The sequence below is a fragment of the Limanda limanda genome, chromosome 17, assembly GCF_963576545.1.
Source record: "Limanda limanda chromosome 17, fLimLim1.1, whole genome shotgun sequence".
NCBI lineage: Eukaryota > Metazoa > Chordata > Actinopteri > Pleuronectiformes > Pleuronectidae > Limanda > Limanda limanda.
The window spans coordinates 17,051,103-17,067,736 of NC_083652.1; the positions used below are offsets into that span (position 1 = coordinate 17,051,103).

The following is a 16,634-nucleotide window of genomic DNA, read 5'->3' on the forward strand; positions in this document are numbered from 1 at the left end:
GCATATTTTCCATATTAAACCATGACTTTCTTTAACCAAGATTTATATACAAATAATCAAACCTGGTGGGGAATATATTTTTGTGGCTTTAAAATTGAATATTTCCTGTCTTCTGTAAGAAATACAAAGCAAATTGATTAATGAAAACCTCTGCAAGACCCTCAGCAGTCTTTTACATCACTGCTGCGACACTCATCACTGCCGACAATGGTGATGGAGAAATTAGGAAACTACTATGTGCCTAATGGCAGATCAGAAGACAAAACGTCCCACATTCATAGACCACCTTTCACCCAATTCTGGCCTGAGGCTGTATGTATATATGTTCTCAAGGTTCTACCAGGCAAGAGACATTAAAATTTCAGGGAGGAATAACCTCTCAGAGTGCCGACATAAATATTTAATGTGCTCTATTTCTCCACGTAAGGCCCCTAGTGTGCGAGCGTGTGCGTCGGTACGTGCGTGAGCAGCAAGTCATCGGTGCAGACTGTAATTACCTCTCTGCTGCAAAAACGCCAATCGAGGAGCAAAGGGAAGAGGAGCGAGCAGGAGGTTGAAAGAGAGAACAGAACAGAGCGGGAGAAAAAAGTCAAACACGAGTCAGAAAAACATGATTATGATAATTTGCACGGTTGAATGGGCAGTGGAAAGGTTTCATGTCCCTTGCACTGTAATTACAGGGAAGAACTGTGGGTGTCCGTACACATAAATATAGGGCTCTTTCCATTTGCCTCCATTTTTCATACAACTTTGAATAAAAACTGTTGTTGACCTGTGAAAGGCTCAAATTATAGTAAGTATACTGACACCATATAAATACCATGTTAACAGGAATCAATATTCTCACCATCAGCCTACAGTATGATTTAAATAATCAATTTTAATCAGATGGTTCCAGCCAAGCAAATAAAGATATTCCTTGAGACACAATGGGATGTGAAGGTGTGAGTTGGTTGTGTTCAGCAAAGTAAATTAAAAAAGTTTTTTCAGTAATCTTGGTCATAAAAGTCATAAAATATAAAATGTACCATATGTCCACACCTGAGATTACTGACAGAGATGGTGCTCAAATCAGATCTAGTCTTTATGAATATCTTTTTTTGCCATTATTGTTTTTCATTTGTCTCCAATCGTCTCTATATAACAAAATAAATTAAACTTTCCAGAAATGAAGCTGAAATACCCCTGATACGACTGCTGCCTAAATCTTGAGAATTTGAATCCACGCCGTGGCGATCAAGGGGTGGAGCCACAGCATCGCGGTCCCTTCGAGGCACACGCTCCACCAATCGTGAGTCAGTCTCTGCTGTCAATCATGAACCAAAAAAAACAACTTAATGGAAAAAAGGACAGTTGAACAAACACCTGTGGGAAAAGAACAACTTAAAATCAAAGACAATTTAGTTTGGTTCATCTGCCATCCACTAACACGGAGGAGGCAGGAGTGTGACACTTTTGCTTCAGGTTCCATCTTTTTACACTGTCTACAGGTGAAACCCCACTTCAAAGCAATGTTTTTCCATTTGCCCCTGTGACGACTGATGATAACTTCTCTATTGACGCATTAAATCAATATGGATTAGTTTATTTGGACATGGCCGCTTATTTTTAACGTGCATGCACAAGGAGGTGGAATATGTCCCAGTCCTCCCTGACGGAGGCACATGCAGCCCACGAAAAACTGCTGACATGCTGTGGAAAGGACAACCTCCCCCTGTGAAACTGATCAGCTCTAAATGCACAGTCGACTGTATCACGGGCAAATATATGTTGAATAAATGAGCATGGCTAGAAAGTATACGAGGAAATAATGGCTTGTGTTTGTCACTGTGCTGAGAAGGAGGAGGGGTAGAGCATTAGATATATGTATGAACCAGTATTTGAGGAGATGGAGGAGACAGTAAATGCACAGGGAGGTTAAATAACTGTGGAAAGTGAACTCCTCTGTGTAATTCCCTCCTCCCTCTTATCTCTCCCACCTCTGCACCCCCTTCACTTCTCTGCAGATAAGGACTTCTTCAGAGACAATTTAAGACAATTTATTTAAGTGGTTTCCCTACAGGCCTGAGAAGAGGGCCGAGATTTGAGAGCATTTGAGGAAAACATGAAAATATCGCTGACTTGTTCTCCCCTCCTTCAGGTGAAAATGTTAAAACAAAAATGGTTGTCATTAGGGATTTGGCAGGCGATGCAACTTGTGCCGACTAGTTTTTACTGCTCATTGAATTCTCTCCACATCTGACACAGTGACATTTGAAGCACAAGTTTCTTCAAGAGCAAATAATGCAGCGCTGGGTCAATGTTCATTCACAGGAAATTGACACAAGACAGAGTTAATATACTGTAGCTCTCTCTGATAACACAAACAACAACATATGACACATAACTCATAACCAGTTTCTTCCCTTGCATGTACATATAGAATGCAAAGGAAAGTATTAAGGTTCTGCAGTGAGGAGGCATCCTCCGGTATAAATCCTCAGCTCTTACTTCCACACATGTTAGTCCTCCACGTTGGATAGAGTTGGCTGGAGAACAGAAGTCAGGCACTGTTTGTTTTACTGCCTCCATCTTCAGGCAATTAGAGGCCAGCCACGTCAGGCTTGATTCTTCACGCTCTACCACACCAACAGGACATCTTCACACATGTAAGAGTGGAATGTGCAGAAGTTGTAAATGTGTAAGTTTAGGCGACCGGACTTGATTTTGTTTCCTGAGATGCTTTCAGACTTTTAGTGGAATCCTCAGTTGCTCCGGACATGCTCTGACAATTTGACTGACTGACCAAGTTCAAGGTTTAAACAGACTCATCGAAAATCATGCAGTCATCACCGTGTTCACTCAAGTGTCAGGAATGAGTCAACCCCACTGCATGAACTAGAGAAAAATCACAGACTTGCAGGGATTAGAACCTCGACCTTGTACTCTCTTACTTTCCAGACTACAATGCTGAAGAGTGAAAACAAAATCCATCGAGGCTCAGTCATGCATTATGAGACATGATTGTTGAATACATCTTACATCTGCATCTTCGGTCCAACGATGTCCTCCTGTCATGTCAAATGAATTCCCTCGATGCGTTCACTCCGAGTTGCACCGATGCCATTTTCCAAAACAAGTCTCCTGTATATTGGAGAACAAAGTGCTTCATTAAGTGGGACAATGCAGAGTACTATGCAAGTACTTATTCAACTGATCGATGCATAGTGTAAGAATAGAAGCTGCAAGGGACTAAAATGACAAAAGCTTGGGTAATAAAAAAGTGGTGGAGAAAAATCGATGTTTCCTCTGTACGGGAGGAAATCAATATACTCATTTTTTTCCGTTATAAAAAATTAAGGCAAAATGACAGAATATGAAAACCATTTCTATGCTATAGAGCAGGAGCAAATAAGGGGAGGGACACACACACACACACACACAAACACACACACACACACATACAAACACGCACACTACAATTCCTCACCTGCTGGCAGCATATAGCACTTGATTGTAGAAGTAGGCAGGAGACAGAGTTACATGGACACCAATGTTCCAATATTTCACCTATTAAGACACTGGCATGTAAACAGTATTTTATAGTTATTACCTTAATAACATAATTACTGTAGGTCAGCAATAATCACATTAACACGTTGAATAATCGACATGTATGTATTCACATTTATTGGGCATTGAACATTCTGTACTGCAGCTTTGAAAACGGCCAGAAAAAGCAAACTGTGACTTTAATACAGTTTGTCCACTGTTTATCTTTTCCGTTGGCTTTTTGGATTCAAGGTATCTGACATCAACAAGGAGCTCTGAAGTTTTGTAGGTCACAAGTGTACACATCCACCCCAAGACGCACGTACGCACAGACACACACACACACACACACACACACACACAAACACACATAAACAAACCGTTCACTGCAGGGCAAAGAGATCAGTCATGGACTCCCCAGAGCATGTCTGTGTTGTAGTGAATGCATTGCGACAGGGAACCTGACTCACCACGGCGCCCGGGGGAGCTGGGAATCAGCCGCGTGCCCATCCAGACAAGCGCTTAGGGCACCAAAGCTCCTTTCGCAGTGGAGACAGCACCCAACACACAGTCATCCGACGACTGTCAGCGTCAATTACAGAGTCTTTTTTCAAATGATCTACATGCTTCGATTCATCTTGTTGAACCGGAGCTGAATTGTCATCATCAGTTATGGTCTTGAGTGAAAGCGCTCCACAATCGGACATAATATCAGGTTCAGTCTGGAAAAGTCGGGATATCGAGAGGGTGGTGGTTTATATTAGTGACACGCGTCCAGATGCACAACCCTCTATGGCCAAGGACCAGATGAAATAATTAACAGCGTCTGTCCGGCCTGATCAATCAATCAAATGTGTCACGGGTGTCAAATTCAATAGGATCAGCGTTGCATGTTAGAGCGCAGATGTTCTGTGGGCTGTGCTGTGTCCTTCGGGAGCCGGCGAATCCCGAGAGAACTTCTTTCAAGGGCACGCCACTTTCAAAGGAATGTCACAGCGAATCTCGGTGTTACATTATGGTATGCAGACAATTTCCCACCCCCGCACTTTGAATATTCATATTGAGTTTGAAACCATCTGCTGTGAAAGTTTTAAACACGCCTGTGGATTCTGCATCACAAGCTGCATGTAAAGGAAATGGTCAGTTGAAGCATGGTTCGAGCCACAGCTGAAGAAGAAGAAGCTGACTTTGAGATATTTGGGCTCTGACACTTGGTTGCATTGATACAGGTAACTTCGATTTTCTGTGCAAACTGAATAATAATAATAGTAAAAGAAAATGTCAATGTTTGTTTCTGGCTGCCCTCAAATCACATGGTTTTAATTTTATGTCGCCTCATGAACTTCTGTTCTCGTGGTATATAGGCTCAGCCTCACTATTTATATGGTATTGTTAAGGTAGGAAACTCTGGATTTCATATTTCATATTGTATCTTTTCATATTAAAGTGACAAAGTGAAAAAATCCAATGGTGATGAAAATGTGACAGTATGTCTCAACTGTCCTAGAGCCTCATAACAGTCCAGTAAAACTCCTGTTTCTCCTCCACGTTCTGTGTCTGACTCTTTCAACCAGATCCACAAAAGTATTGCCCGACATGTCACAATACAGTGGACAGTAAAACTAAAGCTGCTTTCAGACATGCACTGAACTTTGTCCACAGGGGAAAGTGTGTGTGTGAGCCTGGGGAGTTTCTGAGAACTTTCTCTGTCTGGCCGCCTCGTATTAGTTCTGCAGAAAGTCCGAAAACAGCAGGGGGATAAGAACATATTTCTGATGTTATCTCCTGCTTCTGCCTGCTGCTCCACCCCCAACGCTCCAGAGGTCTAGCATCTCCGGGTGCATTGTTCATGTGTGAAAGGCAAAGTCCGCAGAATGTCCAGACACAATTCTCTGGACTTCCTCTGGAGGTCAAGTGGCTTTTGCAAGTCATTACAATCATTAGATCGCGAGTGACGGTTAATGTTCAGTTTTGCAAATAAAAACAGGCCCCGGTGGTGTCTGGGTTGTTTTTCACTCTCTGCACTTTAGATGGTTAAAGTTTCATCGAGATTCTTCAGGGGGTCTTTGGCTAAAAGGGTTGGTGACCACTGTTTTACATTGTGGTTGATTTCTCAGTGAGCATTTTCTTTTATTCCGCTGTCGTCACTTTTTTATTTGGACACCTTTTATACTTTATCTCTCTCTAAGGGAATCTCTCTCCGTTGTGTTTTTCCTCTTCCTGTTGCATCTTCTCTAATACATCTCTCCCCTCATCTCTCTCAAGTTCCAGCGGTCAGTGGCGGGGTACAGGATACAGAGCCTTAATTACACCCCAGAGGACTCTCCTCCTCCTCCTCCTCCTCCTCCTCCTCCTCCTCCTCCTCCTCCTCCTCCTCCTCCTCCTCCTCCTCCTCCTCCTCCTCCTCCTCCTCCTCCTCCTCCTCCTCCTTTTCCCTCCTCATCCTCTTATCGCCGATTCTGCTGCATTCTCTTTTCTTTGTTCTTGTTCACTCGCGTCCTCCTCTGCCCGCACACTTACAAAAAAATGTTTGCCTAGTTTTTAGTCTCCATGTCTTGGCCTGTCACCAAACTCTGCATTGTTGCATTTGCTCACTCGCCCGCTCAAGCATTCATTAAGGAAGACATGCATCACAACGAATACACACTGGGTATGCTGTCATGTTACGTATAAACATGACAAGACTAAGAGTCGACAGCCTCTCAAGCAGGTTCGTGAAGCAGCACTTCGTCACAGTGGTGCCCAGATGTGCTAACGTCAGGAGGCTAAGACTTTATACCTGATTTTCTATCATGCCTTTCTCATGTTTTTGTCTACAGCTCATCGACACCAGCATCGGCCGTGATCCTCAGAAGCTCTCGGTTCTCGTTGTCTCTCCTGTTTTCTCTTGTGGGCTCACTTGGACATTCTACAGACATTTTTCCAGGGGCTGACAGCAAATGTCCCAGAAAATGTCCTGAGCAACTGACAAATTACAGGAAAATATCCCAGTTCACTGCAGAGCTTGCTGCTAAAGCATTTCAAAATGTGATGGCATTGCAATCTAATGGTAGTTTGATCAATGTTCTGAATGATGGACGTTACTCTGCAGCCATATACGTCACAGGTATGGGCAACAATGTTCAACGAAACCTTGTTTTCATGCTTGTGTTGTGCTCTCACCAGGTCTGCTGTAGCCTTTTCTGTTTTTGTTTTGTTGCACAGTGACATTGGTTTGATTCCCTGCGGGGAAATGTTCTTAATTGCTCCCCTTCCATAGCGAGGTCAAAGTTCAGAGTCAACCCAATAACACTTAAACAGAGATAGAGGTTTGTTGTCGTGTGGCTCTCTCCACATCACCTCCTCACCAAAGGGACCTTCTGATTATGATTCACTCATCTGGATTAACAGTCAGGACTGGTCGTGGTTGAGCTGTCGCTTTTAGAAAACCGGATGACGTTGAATCCATGAGTTATTACAAATTAAATATAATTTACTTGCTAGGCCTTCACCACTTCGATATTTGTGTGATTTGTTTCATGTCTCTCTTTCTCCCTGTTATAACTTTCTTTAGCATTATTGTCAATAGTCTCTGACATTATCCCACAGGTGTGACTCTCACACTGCCAACTAATACGCAGCCCCCCCTGCTGGCCAACAATCTGTTTTAGTGGCACCAGGACTCGCTCTGATCTTTGTGTGAGTGTAGGCGTCCTGGAAGTGGCACCACCAGCAGAGAATTCAACGTTGATTACTATTCATTGTTTTTCCTTCATGCTGTTTAAGTTGAGCTTCGGAAGGAATTCTACAATGCTCGAGACAAAGCAGCCAGAAACCTGCAGTGCTCCTTTTGTTTGGGTGATTACTGCACAGCCGGCATCTCCCTTGTTTAACACGTGTTCAGTGTATTTTATAGCTAAAGGATCCGTTTCTAGGATTTTGTGTTATCTTGTGGAGAGGTTGCGTATTGGAACCAACTATAAACCCCTCGTTTCACCCTCTTCTTCAACCAGGGTGGCCTTCAGTTGTGCAAATTTGTCAAAGACCCTCTGCACAGAGCCAGTGTTTGGTTTGTCGTTATGGGCGACTGCAGAAACATAGCGGTGCTCTATTGCAGAATCTGTGGAAGAGGAATCCAAATCCAAAATCCTACACCCTCCTGTTTTATGTGAAGTAAGATACCATTTTGATAACATCTATTAATTTAAACTATACAGTATGAACAGTAATGGAATCAAGAGTAAAAACTTATAAGAAAACACTGTGAAAGTGATTATAATTAGAGACACAATACACAGTACTAAAAACAAAGGGACAAATCCTCAAATATATTGCATAAAACAGAATATAGGAACACTGGACCTTTAATTATTTTCATGTGATATGAACATTTATCATATTACAGTTTACATCTGCCCAGATGTGTCAGACATTCTCTACATTTCTTATATGCAGAGAACTTTCCATTGATGTCATAACCAATCTTAATAGAGATTTAAGAGCTAGACTCCCTCTTTTCTATAGCACCCCAGACTCCTGTTGTGTCACTATAAAGAATATAATTCCTCATAACTTCATTAGAGTACCACACGCGACCCAAGGAAGAGCGGATCTCTGCAGAAATATTTCCCTGGGATGTAACTTTCCGGGCATGAATTATGGCATTATTCATATCCATGTCTTGCTGCTTCAGCATTCCCATTGAAAGTGAAGCTAGCTATAGAAAGACTGCTTTAAATTTCATTACTTCATAGCCTCAGCTAGCCTCTCACCAGGCTGATGACTCATAGTGAAAATGGATAAATCAAACACGTTCCTGTGTGTGTGTGTGTGTGTGTGTGTGTGTGTGTGTGTGTGTGTGTGTCTGTGTCTGTGTGTGTGTGTGTGTTTTCTCTCTGCACAACATTCACATTCTTTGTGTGCAGCAGGGAGGAGAGCCAGCCAAGCGTGGCATTGCACTATCCTGCTTGTTATCAGGTGGAGAGAACGAGGCCAGACTGCGGGCGGGCGAGTGGAGGGACAGAGGTGAATGGAGAGATGAGCACAGATTAAGAAAAAGAAGGGAGGAGGGCAGGGACTAAGGGAGAGTCAGAAAGAAAAGGATGGAGGGGGTGGGGTCAGCAGGTAGAGAGAGAGAGAGACACTAGAAACTCTCCTGACGGCTGAGACTGATAAGTCCTCCACCCTGAATGACCACGGTAGTCACTTGTCCCTGATTTCAGCCGATGGGAATATACCAATGGCGGCGTATATACCAGACCCCGGTTGTCATAGTAACAAGAATAAACATTGGGATTCAGGACAGATCGTGGATTGAGTTTGAATAATTCCATTGGAAAGGTCAGAGGATGTTTGTCATCATGGTTAAAGTAACTAACACGTGGTTAGGGTGAGAAACAGAACATTGACAACTGGATCGTGGGAAATGAACAGCGATGACCTGGACTTTCTAATCGTATGCATCCATCCCAACCTCCTCTTAAAGCAGACAGGTCAGAATCGTCTCCTTTGTCCCATCTACCACCACGAGAAGTCCCTTAACTATAAAACTTAATTGCGTAGTAATGCGCTGCGTGTGACAGGCAACCTATGAGGTCTTAGTGTGTCCAGGAGTGACGATGAAAGGAAGCAGCTCGGAACTGCTCTTGCCTGTTATTAGCTTCCCTTCATCCTTTATCTACACTGCTTATCTTTTGAGGGTGGCAGAATGGGCTGGAACCAATCAGCTGACATTGAGCCAGCCCATCGCAGTGCCAACATACAGAGACAAACACCAGGAACCTTCTTGCAGTGAGGCAATGCCCCATTGTTAACTCGCTAAAATATTAATAGGTACACACGATGATAAACACAGAGAACATCACAGAATAGATGCAAAGTGTACCCAAGGCAGATTAACATCCCCATCCATGTGAATACATAAATTCATTAAATCACGAATTTGCAGAGAGTACAAAAATAACAGAAAATACAAAGCATACACCAAGAAGCCGAACAATGTAGCACTGAGTATTCAAGGATAAGTCGGTCTTGTCGTCTTTGTGTTGTTTTTATGGTGTATTTCCCATAAATGTGGCTGGTATATGAGTCATGGTTACTTTGCACACTTCACCTTCAAGCCTGTAATAATATAGGGAATGCACGCAATCTAATCGTGAACATTATGTATTGTAGAGCAGCAAAAAGAGTAAAAATACATGAAAATATTGAAGAAAAAAAAAAATTCTTGAGCATTAACTGTTCACAATGCTGTGAGATGCTGAAAGAGGTTCATGTAGGGGACATGTTGTCCAACAGCCCGGAGGTGGGAAAATGCAATAGACCAAACTGCTGGAAAGGAAAACAGCTGCAGCAATCATATCACTGTATACTGTCTACTGTGAAACTCATCATTTGCCTCACCCCCATGCTATCCAATGTCGGTCAGCTGCAGAGTCACATGTGCCTCTAATGTACATCAGTGCCCAGAGTGCCTGTGTCATCCCAGTGCTGCCACTCCTTGGAACTGTATATGATTTATGTGCGCTGTTTACCCTATCTCTTACACACACACACTTACACACACAGTGTACATGAACAAGTCGACATGTCAGCAAGCATCAAATGAAGAGAAGAGTGTTCGGGTCCCTGTGATGCTGGAACATCTGTGGGCTCCCAGCAGGAGGACTGCTTCATGGAAGTGGAGATAACGAAGCATGTGATCAGGGCCATGTGAAACTTGAGGCTGACCTTTTTTTCAACAAAGTCTTTAAGGTCAAAGGAATGTCCTCGGGGGACATCTGCTGCAAAAACTGGGTTTGAGAAGCATATCGTAATGTATTTGTTTCACGTGTGTGTGTGTGTGTATTCTCGAATGTCATACATCTCTCTGCATTTATATGTAAATATGCAGTTATGCATGCATAGCTGCACATATACTCGCAAATGTTTGTGCGCGACCGCATTTGTGTGCGGCATGCTAACCTTATTTATGAAAACATACAATTTTAATATTTGATTTCCTGTCCCGAAGAAGGATGAGCTAAATCCTGTGTGTATATCAAACTCAGGGAACACACATACTGCAGCGAAGGTTTTACTGTTTTTTACACTTAAACACAACAGCCTGAATTATGGTTTCAAATAAGACAACAGCGTATCTGGCTTTAACTGCAGAGGAGAGATTGTCTCAAGAGAACAGTGCAACTATTGCATTCTCTGTATGAGCATAACCGACAACTGTAATCTCTTGAGTCGCACCACAAACTTTAATGACCTCATGCCACTGCGGGTTGTAAAAAGCCTTTTTTATTTGCCAGTGAGTGTCAGTAAAATAAACTCTTGGTTATAATGAAAAAACATATGATAAAGACTGTTGCTGTTGGAGAGAATATATTACAGAAATGTGGGGTCAACACAAGCTGATGACCAGCTGACCTCCCTGCATACAGTCTACTCAGAGGTGAACATACCATTCCTGACAAACATGTGCACTGCAGTATGTGCTTCATCATATTTATATTAGAATGCTTCTGATTTCATTAATTAGCATGTAGCATGTGGAAGATGACTAGAAAGCAGAGATCTGCTGTTCTTTTAATTGGATGCAGCTAAAGGAACGAAAAGCTTAAAGATATAATACGAGACAACTCTAGGACTTGTATTCTTACATCATCCAAAATGTTTCCAACAATGTTCAAACCCAGAGAAATTCTCGTTTTATTTAACTTAATGGGATGTTTGAGTTTGGTTGACTTGTTATTGCGTCATATCTGCTAAACCCATTGGATTTGCACGTTTCTGCTTTAACTTCCAGGGAAACAAAGTTTAAGGAAGGTTTTTTGACTTCCAGAGTTTGTGTTGCTCATTTCTAATGGATCATGATTATCCACTGAAATTTTGCTTTGCATTCTATCGTCAAAGCTCTCCCAGTAAAGGGCAGATTGGTAATGGTGGTGAAGACAACAACTCCAATGATCCCACGCTGCTTCACGATATCATCAAGCTATGGTTTTTTGTTATTTTTTTGATTGAGGAACTCATATGTTTAACTACAGACCAAAATGATGTTGAGAAGTGAATATAAAACAAGATAAGCGCCGAAGGCTGATTGCACCTCGGTCTAAAGTTACTCTTGATTCTTGAACTTTTTTACAGAGACACAAAATAAATAGTTTTGTGTGCCGGACTAATTTCTTCATTATGACTGCATGTCACTGAGGGTAAACAAATGGAAAGACTTGCACCTATTCTCTGTCATCCAAAATGCCGTAACATCCGTCATGTAATGGCAGCACTTGAATTTGCACACTCTGCACACTGACACACACACACAGACTGTATCACCATGTTTACCTTGCAGATGTTGACTTGTTTGTGGTGTCTGGACCTTGTGTTGATATTTCAGTTCATCCTGGCTCAGTCAGACGGTCGCAGAGGGTTTGTAAAGCTTTTAGGACCATTTCACAGCAATAAATAATCCATTTGCTCCGAGCTCAACTCTATCACACACACACACAACCACACACATGCAGGAATACAAATAGACGCTGATATGACGGGATGGTTTTATCGGAAGCTGGAGAAGAATGAACCCGGTGATGACGAAGCCCACCCTAGAGTTGAGGTGAGGCCACTGAAAAAGGGGATTTTAAAAGATCTTTCCCTTATGGCTCTTCATGTTACTCTTTGTGGTTTGAGTCATTTCATCGCATATCTCACAAACACTGATGACTCTGAGTATCACGTTTGTTTTATGTTTTCTTCCACCTCCTCTTTCTGCTTCATCTTCTTCCACCTCCACAATTGTTTTTTCCTTGTTATTTGAATGGGAATTGAAAGAAGCTGCTCTCAGATCCCCCACGCACCAACATTGACACATTTAACTGTTCTACCAAAAATAACCAGCACTGGGCTGTATATGAAAACCAGAATATAGATGAGGCCAGCTGTTGACAAACAAGTATTCAGCAAGAGGAGCTACTTTCACAGAACTGTAGGTAAATTTCCCCCTCATAGCAAATTTGGTTTGGTCCAGATTTTGTCCACAGCAATATTTGTTTTGTGCTATTTGGGCCATTGCAACATTTACCACATGGTCCGTTTTAGGTGCATATCCAGATGACAGCTTGCCTAGAGAACTGCTTGTTTGCCAAAAAAAGAGGCCCACATTTGTTTTGGAATATTTGGGCCACATTTTCCAGCCTTAAGATTCACACTGGGTTTTTTCCTGGGTCGCAAGAGGGCCAGAAGTGCTGCATCATTGCAGGAAGTGGCCCACATCTGTTTGCTACCTTTCCGTGGACTTTGGGTGTTTTAACCTCTCACACACACACACACACACAAACTTAGAGCAAACACACCATGGGAAAGAGAAACTAATATGTCTCCTTCACTCTGTGCAGGTTTAACATTGAGATTAATTATTAACTGTTTGTTGAATTTGGAAATTGTGCCTGTTTGGACATTTCTCTGATACAGCCAGTGTGTGCATATGTTCTCACAGAGATAAATGGACGACTGCAGCTGTGCACATTATTCATGAACAGGTCCTCCAGCACACCCTTGCACCAATATCTTAAATATTGAAGTGAACTGTGTATGTGTTTCTAGCATGGTTCTATATTTTGGTTTGAATGTTTTATATCCTGCAGATGGAGTCATTGAAAATTTGGACACAGACGCTCATTTGATTCAATGACCACCAGGATTTATTTATTTAACACCGTTTTTTAATGAGGTCTCAGTGGTAACATTTGAGATGGTACTTGCATCAAAGTTTGCGCCGAGCATTGAGCAGTCTTTTGGTTTATGTCCAATGAGAATAGGGTTATTCTTTATGCTGTTAGAGTTTCATTTCCATGATCTACGGGTGGAACACACTGTTTCACTGGGATCTCGTACCCAAGAGTTGATCGCTGGCCAAACTGGAAGACGAGAAAGGCCCAGGTTTCATTTTTACTGGAGGTTACAAACCCTGCTTTGTTCCTACGCTCACACTCCCACAAGTGCACATACGAAAGACCATGACCTCTCATCCGCCTCGGGAGCTGCTGGTGATGATTCTGACACACGTGCACACTCCTTTGTGCTCCTGAGCTTCACTGCTACACTCTTTCTTTCTCACCTTCTTTCTCTCTTTCAAATATGCATGCACAAACACAGACAAAGAGCCAGCAGCTTCTATCAGCAGCCCGAGTGTTGACAGAAAGTAAACAGCAGTGTCTCTATCAGCCGATGTGTATCAGTGCCACAGGGACCCCATTCATTCCTATTATCAGTGATTACCACCACTGAGTGCTCCTCCTGCTCCTGCTCCTGATTCCTATCTGCACCAGCAGCCCAACAGATCTCTATCAGACGCAACTGCAGCCGCTGATGAGGTGAAGAACATTCATATTTCCATTATTTTTCTGAAATTGAGCACTTGCCCAGAATTAGACTTACAGCTGTGGACATTTGCAGGACACCTTGTACACCTTGTAAGATTAGTATCTGGATTATTTCACAGTTAAATTACAGTCCTTGTCGAATGAGAAAAATTGTTTCTGCTCTCAAACTATTTCAAGCACAAGGATAATTGAGTGAATTGAGCATTTGGCCCAAGGACTATTGGATCCAATGAGTTTGGACGAGGGTAGTTGTGACTGATTACCTGGGGCCATGGATACATTTTGAGAAAGTTAAATACATTTTTATGCTTTCTAATGAAATGCTCACTCACCTCATGATACTGCATTGCATGTCAATGAATTAACAGGGTTTTGATGTGTCATGGGAGACGTGGGATTGTCTTGTTTTTTTACGCATGAACGTTAAAGTCAACTTATCTCAAGTCATTACATTGTCTCATGTTCTTGCAGCAATGTTGATGGAGATGAGGCTGACACGCTGATCTGATTGTAGCTGACAGTGTGTGATGAAAAGTCAAACAAATTAAAGGAAATTAAATGCAAAATGACGAAGAGAGAGATATGTTGTATATTATGGTGTGTACTATTCTTAACTGATGCCAAGCTAAAGATATGGAATGAAATTACAGGAGCAGCACTCAAGAGAATTGTGATGAATGAGCATCTGCTGTTCAAAGCTGCAATTTGCACACACACACACACACACACACACACACACACACACACACACACACACACACACACACACACACACACACACACACACACACGCACGCACGCACGCACGCACGCACACACAGATATGCATTTAGATTTTTAACTTGGAACAACTTCATTGACTTGGAATTTTTCACTTGCATTTTCATAATCACTTTTCTTTTTACCCATTTCAGCGTCCTGACAACACTGAATGGGATTACACTCGTCACTGTCAATGCAGACAATGTGTGTGTGTACCCATTGTTATTACCACTGTGATACAGATCAGCATACACAACAAGGACACCGCCCCTTCATCCTCTTAGCTTGCACTTAGTGATATAAACCACATGGACGTGCACACACGCCTATACATACACACACAGACAGATGTGTTGACTTAAGTCACAATCTACATTCAACCCCGTTTATTTTTACTCTGTGATGTTTGCTGTCCTCAGGAGTCTGTGGCTGGTCCTTCCTTTTTTTTCTTCCTGTCCTGACAGAGACTAATGGGGGAGACGGAGACGAGGACCATCACAATCCATCTCAATAAATGATGCCGTTAGCATGCACATCTTTTTTTTGCTGCGGGCAGAACAAAACAGAAGCTTGTTGTTGTTTCAGGCAGATCAAAGTTTTACAACAAATTTATCCCAATCATCTTTTTTGTATTTGCTGCTGAATTGCATTGAAGAAAGTGCAGCAGAAGGCGAAGACAAGCCGCTGTGCAGCCGATAATTACTAACTTAAGAACAGCAAACGAGTAAACATCAGTTTTTAATTAAACTTCATCATTGAAGCAGCAGATGACCATCTGTACATGGATTTAAGCTGATTGTTCACCATAATTGTGGCAGCAGTGTTAATCTCAGTGTGGAGCTCATCAGTGAAATACCATAATAAAAAGACAATAATAATGTTCAGTAGAGTATAAACAACAATAGACTTGTTTACACATTCCATTAACAACAGGAACACATTTTATTTGAATAATATAACCTGAAGCTTTACAATTTCAGATTTTCTTTTCACAAATCACATAAGAAACCATTGTATTATACATTTATCAATAGCCATCATCATAACATAAATATGACTTAACAAGTTCCTACTGTTTAAACTATTTTTTCTTTGTTTAATTGACAGAATCATTGTGAAAAACTTGCAGGTGCAACAAAACCCATTCAGCCCATAACACTGACAATATTTAAGAAAGATTGGTTCTTATCTCAGATCCTTTTTAACGCAACATCGTGAAAGCATCACAATGCAGGTACAAGCGACAGCAGAAAGAAAGGAAGCTCAGCCATGACAAGAAGTAATTCACAGTTATTGAGAAACAGTGACGCCCAGGATGAGCGTTATGGAGGTTTTATGAGGAGCCACAGGCACCGATCTGATCATCTTATAGCGATTACATTCAAAACAGTTTTGCACAATAAGTGAGTGAAGATTAAACGCTGGGTGTTCATGTCTCCATATCCCCGGCTACACTGCACTCTGCCGCAGAACGATGCAGGAATGAAAAAGTGAGCAAACGCGTAATCTGCTAGTTTATACTGGATTGTGATCCACACTATTTTTAGTCGTCTCCGTCAGCTGTGAGTTAATCTGAACGGGCACAGACACTGCAACGCGGGGCCGGGGGGTTCAAGGGTTAACAAGCATTACACTCGCAGTCATAAATACAAGAGGGGAGGGAAGAGGTTAGATGGATTTATGAAGCGGCAGCCTCTGTTCCACTGTGTCTACCACTTAAACAAATAATCACCGGCCTCCCACCCAACAAATGGCAGCAGCAGATGAACGGAACAAAGTGACATAATTGTTGCACAAAACCGCACAAATAAAAACACTGCACAGTGGGGACATATGCATAATATATGACTGCTGTTAAATGTACATTGGGTATGTACATTCACGCTGATACCACAGTAGCTGAGGCTTCTTGCAGCACTTTATTAGGACAGCAAGTTTTTTTATTGCAGTGATGCATTAGCGCGTGTGTCTTTTTTTTTTCTTTTTTTTTTA

General features: G+C 42.0%; 1 long non-coding RNA gene across 1 annotated transcript; it reads right to left on the reverse strand.

The window, feature by feature from the left end:
• Positions 1-2,023: 2,023 nt before the first annotated feature.
• On the reverse strand, positions 2,024-3,551 carry LOC133023641 (uncharacterized). The gene is made up of 3 exons (XR_009683071.1): positions 3,470-3,551; positions 3,022-3,123; positions 2,024-2,877 (listed from the first exon to the last, which is right to left on the reverse strand). It is a non-coding gene; the product is annotated as an uncharacterized LOC133023641 (long non-coding RNA).
• Positions 3,552-16,634: the final 13,083 nt, after the last annotated feature.